The sequence below is a fragment of the Simochromis diagramma genome, unplaced genomic scaffold, assembly GCF_900408965.1.
Source record: "Simochromis diagramma unplaced genomic scaffold, fSimDia1.1 OVJJ01000604.1, whole genome shotgun sequence".
Lineage (NCBI taxonomy): Eukaryota > Metazoa > Chordata > Actinopteri > Cichliformes > Cichlidae > Simochromis > Simochromis diagramma.
Genome location: NW_024387416.1, coordinates 2778425 through 2792026, shown reverse-complemented (window position 1 = coordinate 2792026; position 13602 = coordinate 2778425). Strand labels below are relative to the sequence as shown.

Genomic DNA, 13602 nt, shown 5'->3' with positions numbered 1-13602 from the left:
ATGACTGTAGACACTCACTGTTGTACCTCCTCTGTACATTGAGAATGATTTAAACCAAAGATTATAAAAAACCCGACTGACTGTTTCCAGTCTAAACAGTCAGTCGTTAGGACAAACAGAAGTACAATACCTCACTGCCGGTGTTATAGTTTGGAAAAATAAACACACAGCAACCTATAAAACCCTCATAATAATCCATATAAAAAGGCACAGGACCAGGAATGCTTAAGCTCGTGATTGTATTTCCAGAACAATCCCAACTGCCTCAAACTTAGTGACAGATTCATTAGGCTGTATACATGCACACCGATCTCATGCTGATGCCATGGCACACAATACAATGGTTTGCCATCACTAATCTGGCATTAGAAGCAAGGCAGCATATTCTGCAGTCCTGCAACGCAGCTTATGTTCTCTCTACAGGGGGTTCTGGCTGTGCTTCCTCTCTGCTTCTCTCTAGCTGTCTGTCTTTTTTTGTCTCTCCTACTCCGAGCCACACCAAAATAAACCAAGGCCAAAAATGCTGCAGTCTTGCATTGTTCCTCCAGCTAATTACAAGGCAACGCATGCTCAACCTTCATTTATTAGTGACAAAAATAACACCGAGATAGAGAATCACAGCAATCATTTAGAAAACACAGTGAAACAAAAGGGAGTTAATTAGGACATGAGGGGGGGAAAAAAAGAAGAAACGGAGAAAATGTGAATAAAACAAAAGGCACTCATCAAAACTATCACTTCTCTTGACTGTGCAGCATGAAAAGGGCATGTCAGAGAATGAAGGGTTGGAGGGAGGGTGGAACAGGGGTTTTGAGCGATTTTTAAAATTTAGACAGTTTTGACTGGATGATCAGCCTCTGCTAAAGAGAGAGATTGTTTTTTTTTTTTTAATGCCTCATGATTTTTAAAGAGTGACACCATGAAAAACATGCCATTAATGAAGCCTGTATTAACGAGCAGGCAGCAGACAAGAATCTCATCTTCTCCTCCCTTACAAGAAGCAGTTAATTTGACTGGCAATTTAATCTCCATTTTCTTTTTATCTGCACTCATTTCTATACATCTCATAATTGATTAGTTGGACTAATGGTACGCGGGGCCTGTGTTTTTAGATGTTAATCTGTATGAAACGAAATAAATAATTCATAACACGACATTGAAACCGAACGCGAAATTATTGCGTCGAGCTTTGGGGGGGAAAAATTAAAAATGAGGGGAACGCCTGCATGTGAACGCGAACTAAAAGTGCCAGCATGTTTGCCAGTGTGACCATTCCCTGTATCAATTATTCAAACTGACAAATGGCCACAGGCCGCCTGGTGTTTTGGACCAATTACAAACGGGCATACTGCGGGGCTAAACAGGGCCAGTTTTGGCCTCGGGCATTTCTCCTGACGCCTCTCACACAGTGTGACAAGTCAGGACCCAAAACAGAGTCATCGCCACAGGTACGGTTGATGCCTGAAGTCGACCAAAACAAACAATCACCAAATGTCAAAAGGAGTGTGTGTACGTGTGTATGTGTGTGTGTGCGAGTGTGTGTTTGTGCGTCACACTGCGGTGCTAAGAAAACAATGGGCCATTTCCAGGTGATTTAGTTTGTGTGTGTGTGTGTGTGTGTGTGTGTTTACAAACCTGGTGTGTTACACTAGACAGACTTGCTGTTGCTTTCTTTTCTTCCTGAACTGATATTTTCAACATATACTGACATTGTCATGAGCGCACCTCAAAGCCCGTATTTATGTTTCGGTGCTGCTGCTTTGTATGGGTAACAAGACAAAGGCTCATTGACATTCTAACACACAACGACGAAACACACAAACCTAAAAAAAAAAAAAGCTCCAGCTTCGAGGAAGCAAGTAGAAACGGATAGTAAGGCTCCTTTAAGTCTAATCTGATGGGCTAGTCACGTTTGAATCCGCTGTAAACCGTCCAGTAAACGCACACCTTTGACCACATAATAGTTGATTTAAATATTAATGCACTAACCAGAAATCATTTCTTATGCCGGTACTATAACTATACTGCTCCGTGGGACAATAATAGTTTGCGTCCATTCAAATATTACGGATGAAAAATAAAAGATTATGTCCTTGTTTTATATTACACCCATTTTTTTTTCCTTTTTGCTTTTGTTTTATAGAAGCTGTTATCCACAAGGGCCAACATTTAAGGACTGCCTCTCGTGGCTTATTGCTTGATTTTGATGTGCATTCTTTACCCAGCAGGGGGAAAAAAGGAAGGTGTAAGGGGGAGGTCATCCATTCTCTCTCTCAGCATCTTCACTTAGTCTGCATTAAGCACCTCTTTCCAGCCCACCAGCTCTGGTCAGGTTGTTTTATCCATAACGCATGGATTTGCAAATGAGCTGGGGGATGCGGGGTGGGCGCCGGTGTGGTGGGATCGCTGATCTAATTTGCATAAAGACCCCTTCTGTGCAGTGTCGTTCTCATCACCCTGGACCCTGTGAGAGAACACGAGAGAGAGGGGGAGAGAGAGTGCGTGCACGAGGAATAGAAGGGTGAGGAAAAAGAGAGGGATTTGTCGTTCTGTGAGGCGTGGGAGTGGGAAAGCGTTTCCTGTCATGAATCACCTCACATTCGGCATCACAGTGGAGTGATGGGCCCAAAACAGCTGGCCCCATGATCAGTATTGATTTTTCTGTCCTGCTCACAGTGTGTGTGCGTGTGTGTTTGTGTGCAGGCGCGTGTGAAGGTTTGCGCAGGATGAAATTTCTGATGTTTGAGTTTGTAGAGAGAGAGAGAGATGAGTGAGAAAGTAGGCGGGAGGAGCGAGTGTGAATGATTTTCTTCCCTCTCACGTCTAGTGGTGTGCGATTGTGTAATTGGCTGGTATTCCTCCACCTCCGTGTACGAGTGCACTGTACGCGCGTGTGTTCATCACTCCACTATAATGTTTGCATAAGCCTGGTGCTGGTGACGTCTGTGGGAGGATAGTTCTCAGAGCCAAGCAGCCTGTTAGCCAATAACTTAGACAGACTAAGGCCAGTGTGGACTTTTACCACACAGACACTCAACCTTTGACCGGCCACTGGCTCGCACACATGACTATACATGAATGAGAGTAACGACTCCCTCGCCTCTTGTGTCCATTTACCTGTTTTTTAAAATTTAATTGGACACCTTTTTTAAAAGTTATAAATATGTAAGCCTTTATTTCCTGCAGCGCCTCAAAGGGCTGCAAATAAGCTTCACACGTATTTAATTCCTCTAAAACTTTCATTAATATTTCTTTTTAATTCACTTTTAACGTGGTCGCTTCCTATAGGTGAGCGAGCTGTAAATGATAAATGACTCATTTTAAATTCCCTTTGAAAGTCCAGTCAATGGCTTTCATTTGAGCCTATTGACAGGACTAGTCTCAGTTTGGCAGCTGCTGGAAAGACAATTGCTTCCTGACACAGCCTCGCAGCAGAGACACAAACACACACACACACATACACGTCTGCATGCACACACACACATGTGGTAATGAATAACCCCTGGTGGTCAAAGGGTCAAGAACCTTGTGTGTGGAAGATAAACTCTACACAAGGGTTAATGACTGCTGGAAAGAAAGAAAACAGGAAAGCAGAGGCAAGAGAGACACACACACACACATACCACTTTCTGACTGCACAAGTGTGCGCGAGTGTGGCATTTTACAGCTGTCTGGGAGTGTGCGTGTGCGAGAGAACTATCTTAGATGACATGAAAATTGTTGCCTTTACAGCTGGTTGAGAAAACAACAATGTTGTGTGTGTCTTTATGATGATATTCTGCTTGCAAGGAGAGCCCAAAGAGTTTTTCCTGATGTATTTTTCTTTACTTTTTGATAATGACATAAAGAAAACCCTTTGTCCAGTCACTGGCGTACAGCAAGGCTATTAAAAAGAATGGCTGCTTTAATTATAGCCAAGGTATTATGTCAAGTGTGAGCTTTGGCCAGACGAGAGCTTCAGCGTTCAGTAGCAGAAATGGGCGGAGGACCAGGTGAAGTGACCACAAACACAAAGCCCAAAAATATGGCTGAGGCCACCTGCCCTCCCTCGGGCGACATATGAACCAACATTGGGAGGAGATGTGTCTTCTATGCTGACAACAGGTCCAGATTCTGGTGTTGCAGAATTATTAGTCCTTAAATGTTCAAGCGTGGAAACCACATGTAAGAGGGTGACACTATGTAGGTCCTTAAATCAGGTAGATATACTGTAGACTCCCTTAAACAGATGAAATGGAGAAATATGTATTCTCTGCAACTACAAAGAGAACACTTCTGCTGCTGCCGTATCTAATAATAGCTCAATTACCATATCCTCGAGGGCTGTATCTATGGGGAAATGTGCGCTGGCATGGGCAGTGAGATATAGCATGGAGTGTTGCTTAGCGTCATTCGAAAAAGCACTCATCTCCCTAACATTGTCACAAACAGACTTATGACACTTTAGCATTCCCGGCACATACACTTGTGGCACATTTACTTCCCAGCCTCCTCTCAGCGTTTGTGTGCAGTTTTCATGACAATGGATGCGCTGTTAACCGGAGCGCCTGACTCGAGCTTGAAGCCAACGCAGTGGAGGCACACACACAAAAAAAAAGCCTTTGATGTGACCGACACTGTGTTAGAGTGCAGACTTGGTAGAGACAGTAAAGGCAAAAAAAAAAGAGACAGAAAGACCACCAGTGTTTGTGAGTCTTGTCAACTTGGATTTGATGAGTTTGTCTTTGTTTTGCTCTCTTGGAGCAAACTGTGCAGCGTTTATCGGATAAAATGGGCTCAATCTGAGCTTATCTCCTGGACCGACGATCAGCTTTGTCACATTTCAAGATGTCCCGTCCTGATGGAGTACTTTTCTCATACGCTCCTCCACTTTTTTTCTCCTCCTCTTCAAACAAATCAATACCCCCATAGTTTAGCCTTTCATAGGAAAGATTACAGAGAAATGGCTATTAAGGGCTTAGCCTCTATCACTTCTCCCATCTCAAAGCCACTTAAAGACTCTGGCAGTCTCGGGTTAGGATCCTGGACCCGGTGCCCCGTCACACTGCAGGGGTAGTGAGAGAGCCCGAGGATCACACTGACTTCAGAGACTCACTTGTCATTATGTGTGACCAACAACCAACCGGACCCCAGACAAAGGACTTTGACGGGACACGCTCTTAGACGAAAAACAACAACAACAACAAGAGAAACAGACAAGGGCAAGAAAAGAACATAAATATTGGTAATTGGCTTTTTACTTTTATTGCTCTTTTTTACTGAGTCACCAGACATTTTTCATTTCACTGAGACTGGCCACTCCTTCAAAATGGCTTCCTCTTCTATCAGGCTCCAGGAGGGTGTGTGACTGGAATAAGCAGCAGGCCGTTTGGCCTGAGCAGCCGGGGAATCAAAATAGCCACAACAATTGGTGCAGATATGAAAGGCAAGCCTCTGCAGCCACGGGCCTTTCAGAGGCAGCACCCCAGGTGATTGAAACAACCAGGCGCTCTGTGCACAGACCAAGTGTTGTGCTGCAGAGCAACTGCTAATGAGCTACAGTAGCAATAATGCTAAATGTTTTCTGAGCCTCTAAATCCTCGTGCTGAATTTTGTTTTATTTTCCAGCACGGAGAAATAGCCTCGGAGAGTTACTCATGCATTGGCAGCGCACACTGTTGCTCACACAATTAGCTGTCCGCAAAACGGCTACATCAGCTCTTGTTTCCGCTGCAAAGTGATGAGAGAGAACATGAATAGCATATAATTAGGGATGTTGGCATTGCTTCCTTGTCTTCTAGCTCTGTTTGTTCTATAGTCTTCCTTTTCACAAGCCTGAAAACCACAACGCTCATTTGAACAAAAAAGAACAAGATTTGTGTTGTTTTGGAATAAATTGCTGTGGCTTATTTGTTCAGTATTTCTGGCACTTGAGATTGGAATAGTATTGTGCTCGCTCTTTCTCTCTCTCACTCTCTCACTCACTTACACACTTAATCCTCGTGATTTAAAGTGCAGCAAATAGGTTTTTCTCCCTCTTTTTCTCATTTTCTCACATAGAAAATGTGTTGTCAGAAATGAAGCATAAATGATCACCACCAGAACGCAGTGAGGGGTAAAATGAAGCTACTGAACCGCACTCATGGGCGGGATTAGCATGCAGTCAATCATTCACTGATATAGTTCAATGAACACTCCTCAATCAATAAATGGCCCTGCTCCCTTCAGGTGAAAACCTTTAGGGCTACTACTTCCAGTGATCTCCACACACATTCAGATGACTAGCCTTCTGAGAAACCGCTACTTTGAAAACGTAATATGTGACTATTTACGACTCAAAGGAAGGTTATAGCATGCAGAGCGATCACCTTTCAAAGGCTTTGCCCTTACTCGTATTTTAAAGTCATTAGTCGTAAAACTACACACATTTCACTGAGTGACGGATCAATCTAGTTTGTCCTGTGTGTTGTTTTATTGTCTAACAATATGCGAGGCTATGAGCGCACTAGCGGCTAATATGGGGACACACTTGATGCTTCGGCAGTCAGAAATGCTTTAATAGCAACCAAATATGATTTCAGTGTCCTGGGTCAGTAGAGCTGTGCAATACTGTAAATTTTAGTATTGATCTGATACCAAGTATTGGGTCAGCTTGTTTAAATGTGCTATAGGCTATAAATAAAACAGACTTGATAGTCAATGGAAAAAGTTCAGATATTTTTCACAGTGCATGTTTGAGGTATATGTTTTCCAAAAATTGAATAATTTATTTTACAGAATTCACTAGCAGGATACTTATCGTATCGCGCTAGTATCCATCGAGTACCAATACCAGAGTTGGTATCGATGCTATCCGTATTTGGATTGATGTACCCACCTCTGTCAGTTAGCTTTGCACTTGGTTTACACCAAACTGATTTATGCTAGTGCTGTTGGTAGGTTACAACAGAGAATATCGAGTTGTCAGAGTACACGTGATAACAAAAAAGTAACGATTTAGCAGTAATGTTTTAGGAAATGTAATTATTGGGTTTTTTTGTCGCGAGTTAGATAAGAAAAACACTCCCAAGCAGGTTAGCTTGGCTTCGCAGAGTAGCAAAATATGTTGTTTTTGCTAGGCTAACATTAAATGTTTTCCTCATTATATGCTCAACAAGAAAACAAACGGTCCAGTTATGGTAAATGGACTTTCAGGTTTATATTCATACCGTTAAATTGCCAGGTAACCTAACACTCGCTTGTCTTTGACTGTGCGAGGTAGCTGGAGTACCCAGCGAGAACCCCCACAATCTCAGGAGAGCATGTTAACTCCACATAGATAGAACACCCTTGCTGTGAGGCAGCAGTGCTGACCACCGTACCACCGTGCTGCCTGGGTACAATTGATAATGAGCATAAATCCTGCTTTTGATTCTCAGACTTCATAGTTTTTCTTTCCAATTTAACAGCAAATGCCTTAATATATTTGTACACAGGCTGTAGAAACACTGTTGAAGTTAGACTTTTAAATATTATACTAACCCATGTAGCACTGCAGCTAAATTTAAAGCCCTTATGTTATCAATCTTCTTTGGTAATTACATTTTAATCAATTCTTTGTCTCAACTTTTGTGTCACTGACATTTAAGATATGGAAAGTGTACACACGATAGGTTTCTGCAGAGGTGCACCTCTGTGACATGCATACAATAGCAGGCTGAAACCAAATTCCTGCTATGATTATTTCTACAATGATATTCTGGCTTCCAAAGTGAAACCATACCATTTTGATCCAGCTTTCTCACAAGGCAATATAGAGCAAGTCTATGGAAAATTGCACCCTACAGCAGTACACCACACTAGTGTTATGGCGCTCGCATTTACGATTGGTGTTTGGGTGCGGGTGGGGGAGAGCTTTATGGGCAGTTTCACAAAGGAAGTGAAAGGACATCTTACTTTAGACATTTTTTCTTGGGTTTTTTTTTGAGCAAGGGTAATGTCACAGAATGGTTGCAAGCTGGCCCCAGTTGTACTGATCCATGATATTGCCAGATTTAACGCTATTTCCAGGATGCTTAGGTCACTCTTTTCTCTAGCGTTTTGCAAACCTGGCTCTTCTCAGGCTCTCAAGTGTGTGCGTGTGTGTGTGTGTGACTGAAAGAGCAAGTAAAAGAGTTTGAATTTTCATGCGTCAATGAGATGGCTTAGCCGTACGTGTTCACACGACATGCCGATCTACTGTCTGTATGAGTAGATGGTTTATATGCCTACATACCTTTGAAGTGTTCTTGTCTCCACCAGGTAAAATCTAGTTGATTAGGTCTTTTTTTAATACCTCTTGGCTTCTTTTCTCTTTGTCTTTTTTCTCTCTCTCACTCTGTATCTGCCTCTCTGGCTGCCTGTGGCTCTCTCTGGCCGGGGGTAGCCAGGAACACGGGTGCTGTGATATGGACAGCTGGTCTCTCCATCTCCAAGGACCCCAGAAGGTGTGAAATCTGGGATACCTTTCATAGCACATTACCCTCATTTTGGCAAAAAGAGAGCGAGAGATAGAGAGAGTATGCAGCCAGAAGAGCAAAACCGAAAGAAGACAGTTTTTTATACTGGAGTAAAAAAATCTTTTTTTTGTTAAAGGACCCTGAATCACAGATTCTGTCATTAATAGACTCCCATTGACCAGTTTTCTTAATTGATTGAGGGAAAGGAGAGCTAATATTTGTCATTTTGACATGTCCATTATGGTCGTGGAGCCTCGTCCACTGGTGCTTTAGATGTGTCAATAGATGAGAATGAATTGCGAGGGATTTTGGCTGACACAGTGTCTGGTAATAGGGTCATTCTTGAAATGCTAAACTCATTCGCTGAAATTGCTGCTGATGTTGAAGTTACATCAGGGATGTGCAAATAAGAGCTTTGAAATCATCAGGGGGAGGGGGAAGAGGGGTGGGAGGTGTACGCAGTAAAAAATAACCGTGATTACTTTTTTTTTTTTTTTGCCACAGCTTTATTTATTTCTGACCTTCTACTCATGCCAAAAACCACACCCCTCGTGTCCTTGTGTCAAAAACGATAGGAAGGTGAAGTTATTTATTGGCCCAACAGACTTTGAAGTCTGTTTGAGAGTGGCATTTGTACTCGCTCAGGTTGTTGCTATTTCAAATCTCTCACTGTGACTGCGTACTGTAACAAGTTTATCGGTTATACTGTAGTTTTATTGCGTTGGCAGATCTGTGCACTAAAATGCAACAGCTGCTAACGCAACTTGATGATGATATCTGTTCAGTGTTTTATTCATACTTCACTTTGAAGTGTGAATGAAAGGCAGGAATGAAGAAACTTTCCTCCCTGTGTTCAGCAGACCCAGATCAAATATGTGTTTCAACACTTTTGCCTCTCTGAGGGTCTGAGAACAGGAACTATATGGTCTCAACCACCAAAGCTCATTGGAGGGGGGAAATGTAATCCTACTGTGATCAAACAGATGAAGATGACCTCAGTCGCTCCCCACCACGGGTCCTCGATGCTTGCGCATTCCAGAAATGATATCAGAGGCAACGTTGGTGGCGGAGGGTGCAAAAAGGGAAAAGAAAAAAAAGGACCAAAGTTTGCTGATGTGTGAAGGCAGATAAAGTCGTGAGCAGCGTTGCAACTTTTTTTTATCTGATGGCGGGCCTTTCTAAATGTATCAGTAGCCTCAGTGGCTGTCCGGTGCGAGAGAAGATGCACAAAGATTCTCCCGTCGATACAGTCGGTTCTCATTCGATTAGCGTGCCCCTCAGCCTCCTCCCGTATCTGGATTAGTGGCCGGGCCGGAGCGGGTGTCGCACATGTACCGGGGTCTCTGCGTGTTCCATCCACAGCTTGTCAGTATGCGCAGAACACAGCGGATCAGTGTTTATTGAATCATTTTCCAAATAGGGGAAACGATAATTACAAGAAGTGGCGGCTCTGCACATTATGCAAGTGCTGTGCCATGACTTTGGAGCCAAACGGGCCTTCTTATTAAAGGCGGCTGGGCCAGCGAAGCTCCTAATCTATTTCCAAGATTTCCGAAGCTTCAGCAATCCAGGGATTAGACGTTTTCTCACAGATTTAGACCCCTCCCCTCTGCTTCACCCCGACTCTCTTCTATCCTCCACCCTTTTTGTTCAGCCTCCCCCCTCCACCACCACATGCGCTTGCTTTCTCACTCTCGTAATGTTGGCGTCTGCAGTTTGTCAACTTGAACCCTTTCTGTTCCAACACATTTACACACACACTCACGCACAACTACACACACAAACTCTGACATATCCTTTAAATATGGAACACTTAGACTGTCACATGCCTGCCTCGATTTGTCTGTGGAGTCATGTGGGCAGGAGGATATGGAGTTTACGATAGCAATATCAAAGTAACTAAATGTGAAGCTGCCTCCTGGCTCCGGCATATGTTGCCACATGATGGGAGCATATAGCCGGGTGCAGTGTGTGTGCATGCTGAGGCAACATACTGCTGTGGTCAATTTAAAGTTTTCACCTGTCGCACAGGTACCCGCCACCATTTGCTTTATATCCTAAAAGCTACACCAACTCCAAAATGCACTGTATATTGTTTCCACTGTTTACATATAAAAACAATATTAATCATAGCTGGAAATGTTCCCAATTTCAAAAACATATGTGGACTGAAATGAAAGCTTTTTTTCTTCTTCTTGTTGTTCTTTAAATGTCGTAAAATAAATGATTCAAAAGACTTTGCTCTTCAGACAATGTAAACAAATATGATTCATCACTCCAACCTTTATTTTCCTTTATTCGGTGGCATCTTATTTGTCACTGCAGGAACCATTTTGCTCACTAAAGAGAATGTATTTAAAAGTAAATAGCAAAAAAAATGGGCTCCCCACAGTCTTAAAGAAAGGTCATTCCACAACAACAACAACAGCAGCAGCAGAGGTAGCAGCGGTACTGTGGAATATGGTTTATGAGGGAGACAGCTGTAGTAAGGTCAAACAGAGGGGTTCAGAGAATATGACACGAGGGAGTAAACGGCCCTGTGTAAGAAAGCTAAGAAAGGGTAAGAAAGGGTAGAGGTTTAGCACTGGTTGTAATTAGCTACACTCATGCTATGATCTGGGTGTCACCGTGAGACAAGTGAATATAAATACAAACAGCAGCATAAATGTTCATGTGTTGTGGCGCACAGGCGAAAGCATGCATGCAAACATGTCTGACAAAGGTAGATACGAGCTGGTACCGGTGCACGTGTGCTACATGTTTGTTGGAGCTGACAAAAGCAAAACAATGCAAATCAGTTTGACTGCCTTCACATTTACATGCATGAGTTGTCACGCTGTACACTTATCTTTACTCTCGTTCTCTCGCTAATGGGATGCTGTTTAAACCAGTCCTCCTCCTTCTTTCCCTTTATCACGTGGGCTTCTTCCTTTACTGGTGACGAATTTACAGGCACGCAAACAAAAGTCACTGATTGAAACTCGGTAAGTCTAGATACTAACCACATCAAGCTTTTCAGAGGACCATTTTCCCTTGAGGTCTTGAGTTACCGCTATTTGTAGTGTCAATGCATTCATAGTGCCAAACGGGCTGGGGGGAGGACGTTTGCACCGGTGGTAATCAAAGAAACGGTTAATGCTTGGAGCTTGGAGGACTCCCAGAAATGATGCAAATTGAGAGGTTTAGCTTGTTGTAAATTCTGCGTGAGTTGACAAATTTGTATTGCCGGCTATAAAGAGGTTAAACGTTTCTAAATTAAAAAGGTACACAGTTTATTAAATGGAGAGTTGGAGAACTAAAAAAAAACCCCAAAAAACTGTTGAATGAAGACGAGAAAATATGGAAATTGGGGGGAATACGGGAAATTGAGCTGCTGCTGTAAGCCTTTGGGGTGATACGCTTATCTTAGTTTGAACCGTTTTCATTTAACAGTCAATGCAAACAAAGGGAACATTTGATAAAATGCTGCAGAGGTAGGCTGACCACTTACTAAAAAAGAAGGCACAGGCAGACTTCATATAACAAACTACTCCAGAGATGCAAACTGAGTGTGACCAGATGAGACAGTAATAACACTCTTCCCCTTCGCCGAGTCTAACCCCCCCCCTTCACGGCACTCAGGTGGGACGTGCCCTCAGACGAGACATGTCACGACTCGCCTGATGGGATCCACGGAGCGGAATAACCAGGTCCGACAAACAGTCCCCCACCTCCGCCTGCCAGCTTCCTTGTTCTTCCTCTGTTCTCCCGAGCAGGCCGAACTTGACCAGCCACGGGACGTTGGGGAAGAACCCAGGGATGGGTGGGGGTGGCGGTTTGGATTAGGCCTGATCCCTTCAGCTTTCAGCACGAGCTGGAGGAAGGCTGGAAAAAGAGGCATTCTATCAGCGAATTAAACTAAGATTCATCCAGGGCTTATGTGATTAAAAGGGGAAGAGGACAGCATCAATTAACAAAATCCCTCCCCAACATTTTCGCCAATATTTGTTTGAGGACGTGCTGTCTGCGATGTAAGCCCCTTTTGATGCCACGCGCAAATATTTGGAGTTTATTTCACTGGGGCTTCTCACAGCAAATGAGCCCGTAGCTTTTAATGAGGATAGAAATTTAAAAGAACACTTGTGCATGTCAAGAAACGAACGTGTTTACACCCACGATGTAGATTACACCGGCTAGAAATAGCAACAAAACAGACTGTGTCACCAAACTTGACAATGCTATTTGCGTATCACTGAAAAACCGAGTTTGTAGGGTTTGTTTCGAAAGCCAATTCTGCCTTATTTTCTCAGAAGACCTTGTCTTTGTGTTTCACCTCAATATGACCCCTGCTGAAATGTCACAGCGAGCCAGCCATCACAGAGAAAGGATTTTACAGCACCTTTGTGTACAGTGTGTCGCCATCTCATTAGCCCTACAATATGGTGATCTGACATCCGAGAGGGCTCCCTGCTCGTGAGACATTTGCAATCTCGGCTGACACCGCTCCCCCGTTCATTGTTTCTGGCACCATTGTTCACCCGCCACATCATCGACTAGATAAACCGCAGACATACCACTTACAACTGGCTCCCCCTGATTAGCTGCGCTGACAAACGCGCAAATAATACCCGTCCACGCGTTCATAAAAACACAGTCAGAGGACGCGTGCAAACAAGTGGCGTCTCATAACCGTGGCCCCGTTGCTACGCGAGTGCATTCTTAAAAGTTGATTCTTCAACTATTAATCCTAATTAATGGGCCTGGTGTGGAGGGGCGATAACCACTAAACAGAGATTATCAGCCAGCGGGACACTCAATAAAGAGCCACTCTGCACACAAAAGCCTTGGGTGCACTCAGTGGCTAGTCGAAAAGGGGAAGGGGTGGTGGTGGTGGTGGTGGTGGGGGGTCAAGTGTGAGAGGAGGAGCAGGAAAGCGAGGAGTTAAAAAAAAAGGTGTGAGTGATTGAGGCAGGCAGTTAAAACAAATGTTGTTGGGGGGGAAGCGCTGGAGAGAGAGAGGGGAGAAAAACTGGGTTGAGAAGAGAAAAGGGTCCTTTATCCCCGATCCCGGGAGTGTGGACTAGAGTGTGAGCAGCCAGATCAGAGGGCTCTGCCAGCCATCAGGGGGTTCATGCTAGCGTGGCTGCAAAGCACAGCTTTCTGAGGA

The 13602-nt window shown here is 43.7% G+C and overlaps 1 protein-coding gene across 4 annotated transcripts in view; it reads left to right on the top strand.

Annotated features, from left to right (window-relative positions):
- Positions 1 to 13602, top strand: part of ppargc1a (peroxisome proliferator-activated receptor gamma, coactivator 1 alpha) — a 300282-nt gene that overhangs the window by 225463 nt on the left and 61217 nt on the right. The gene's annotated exons all lie outside the window — the stretch shown is intronic.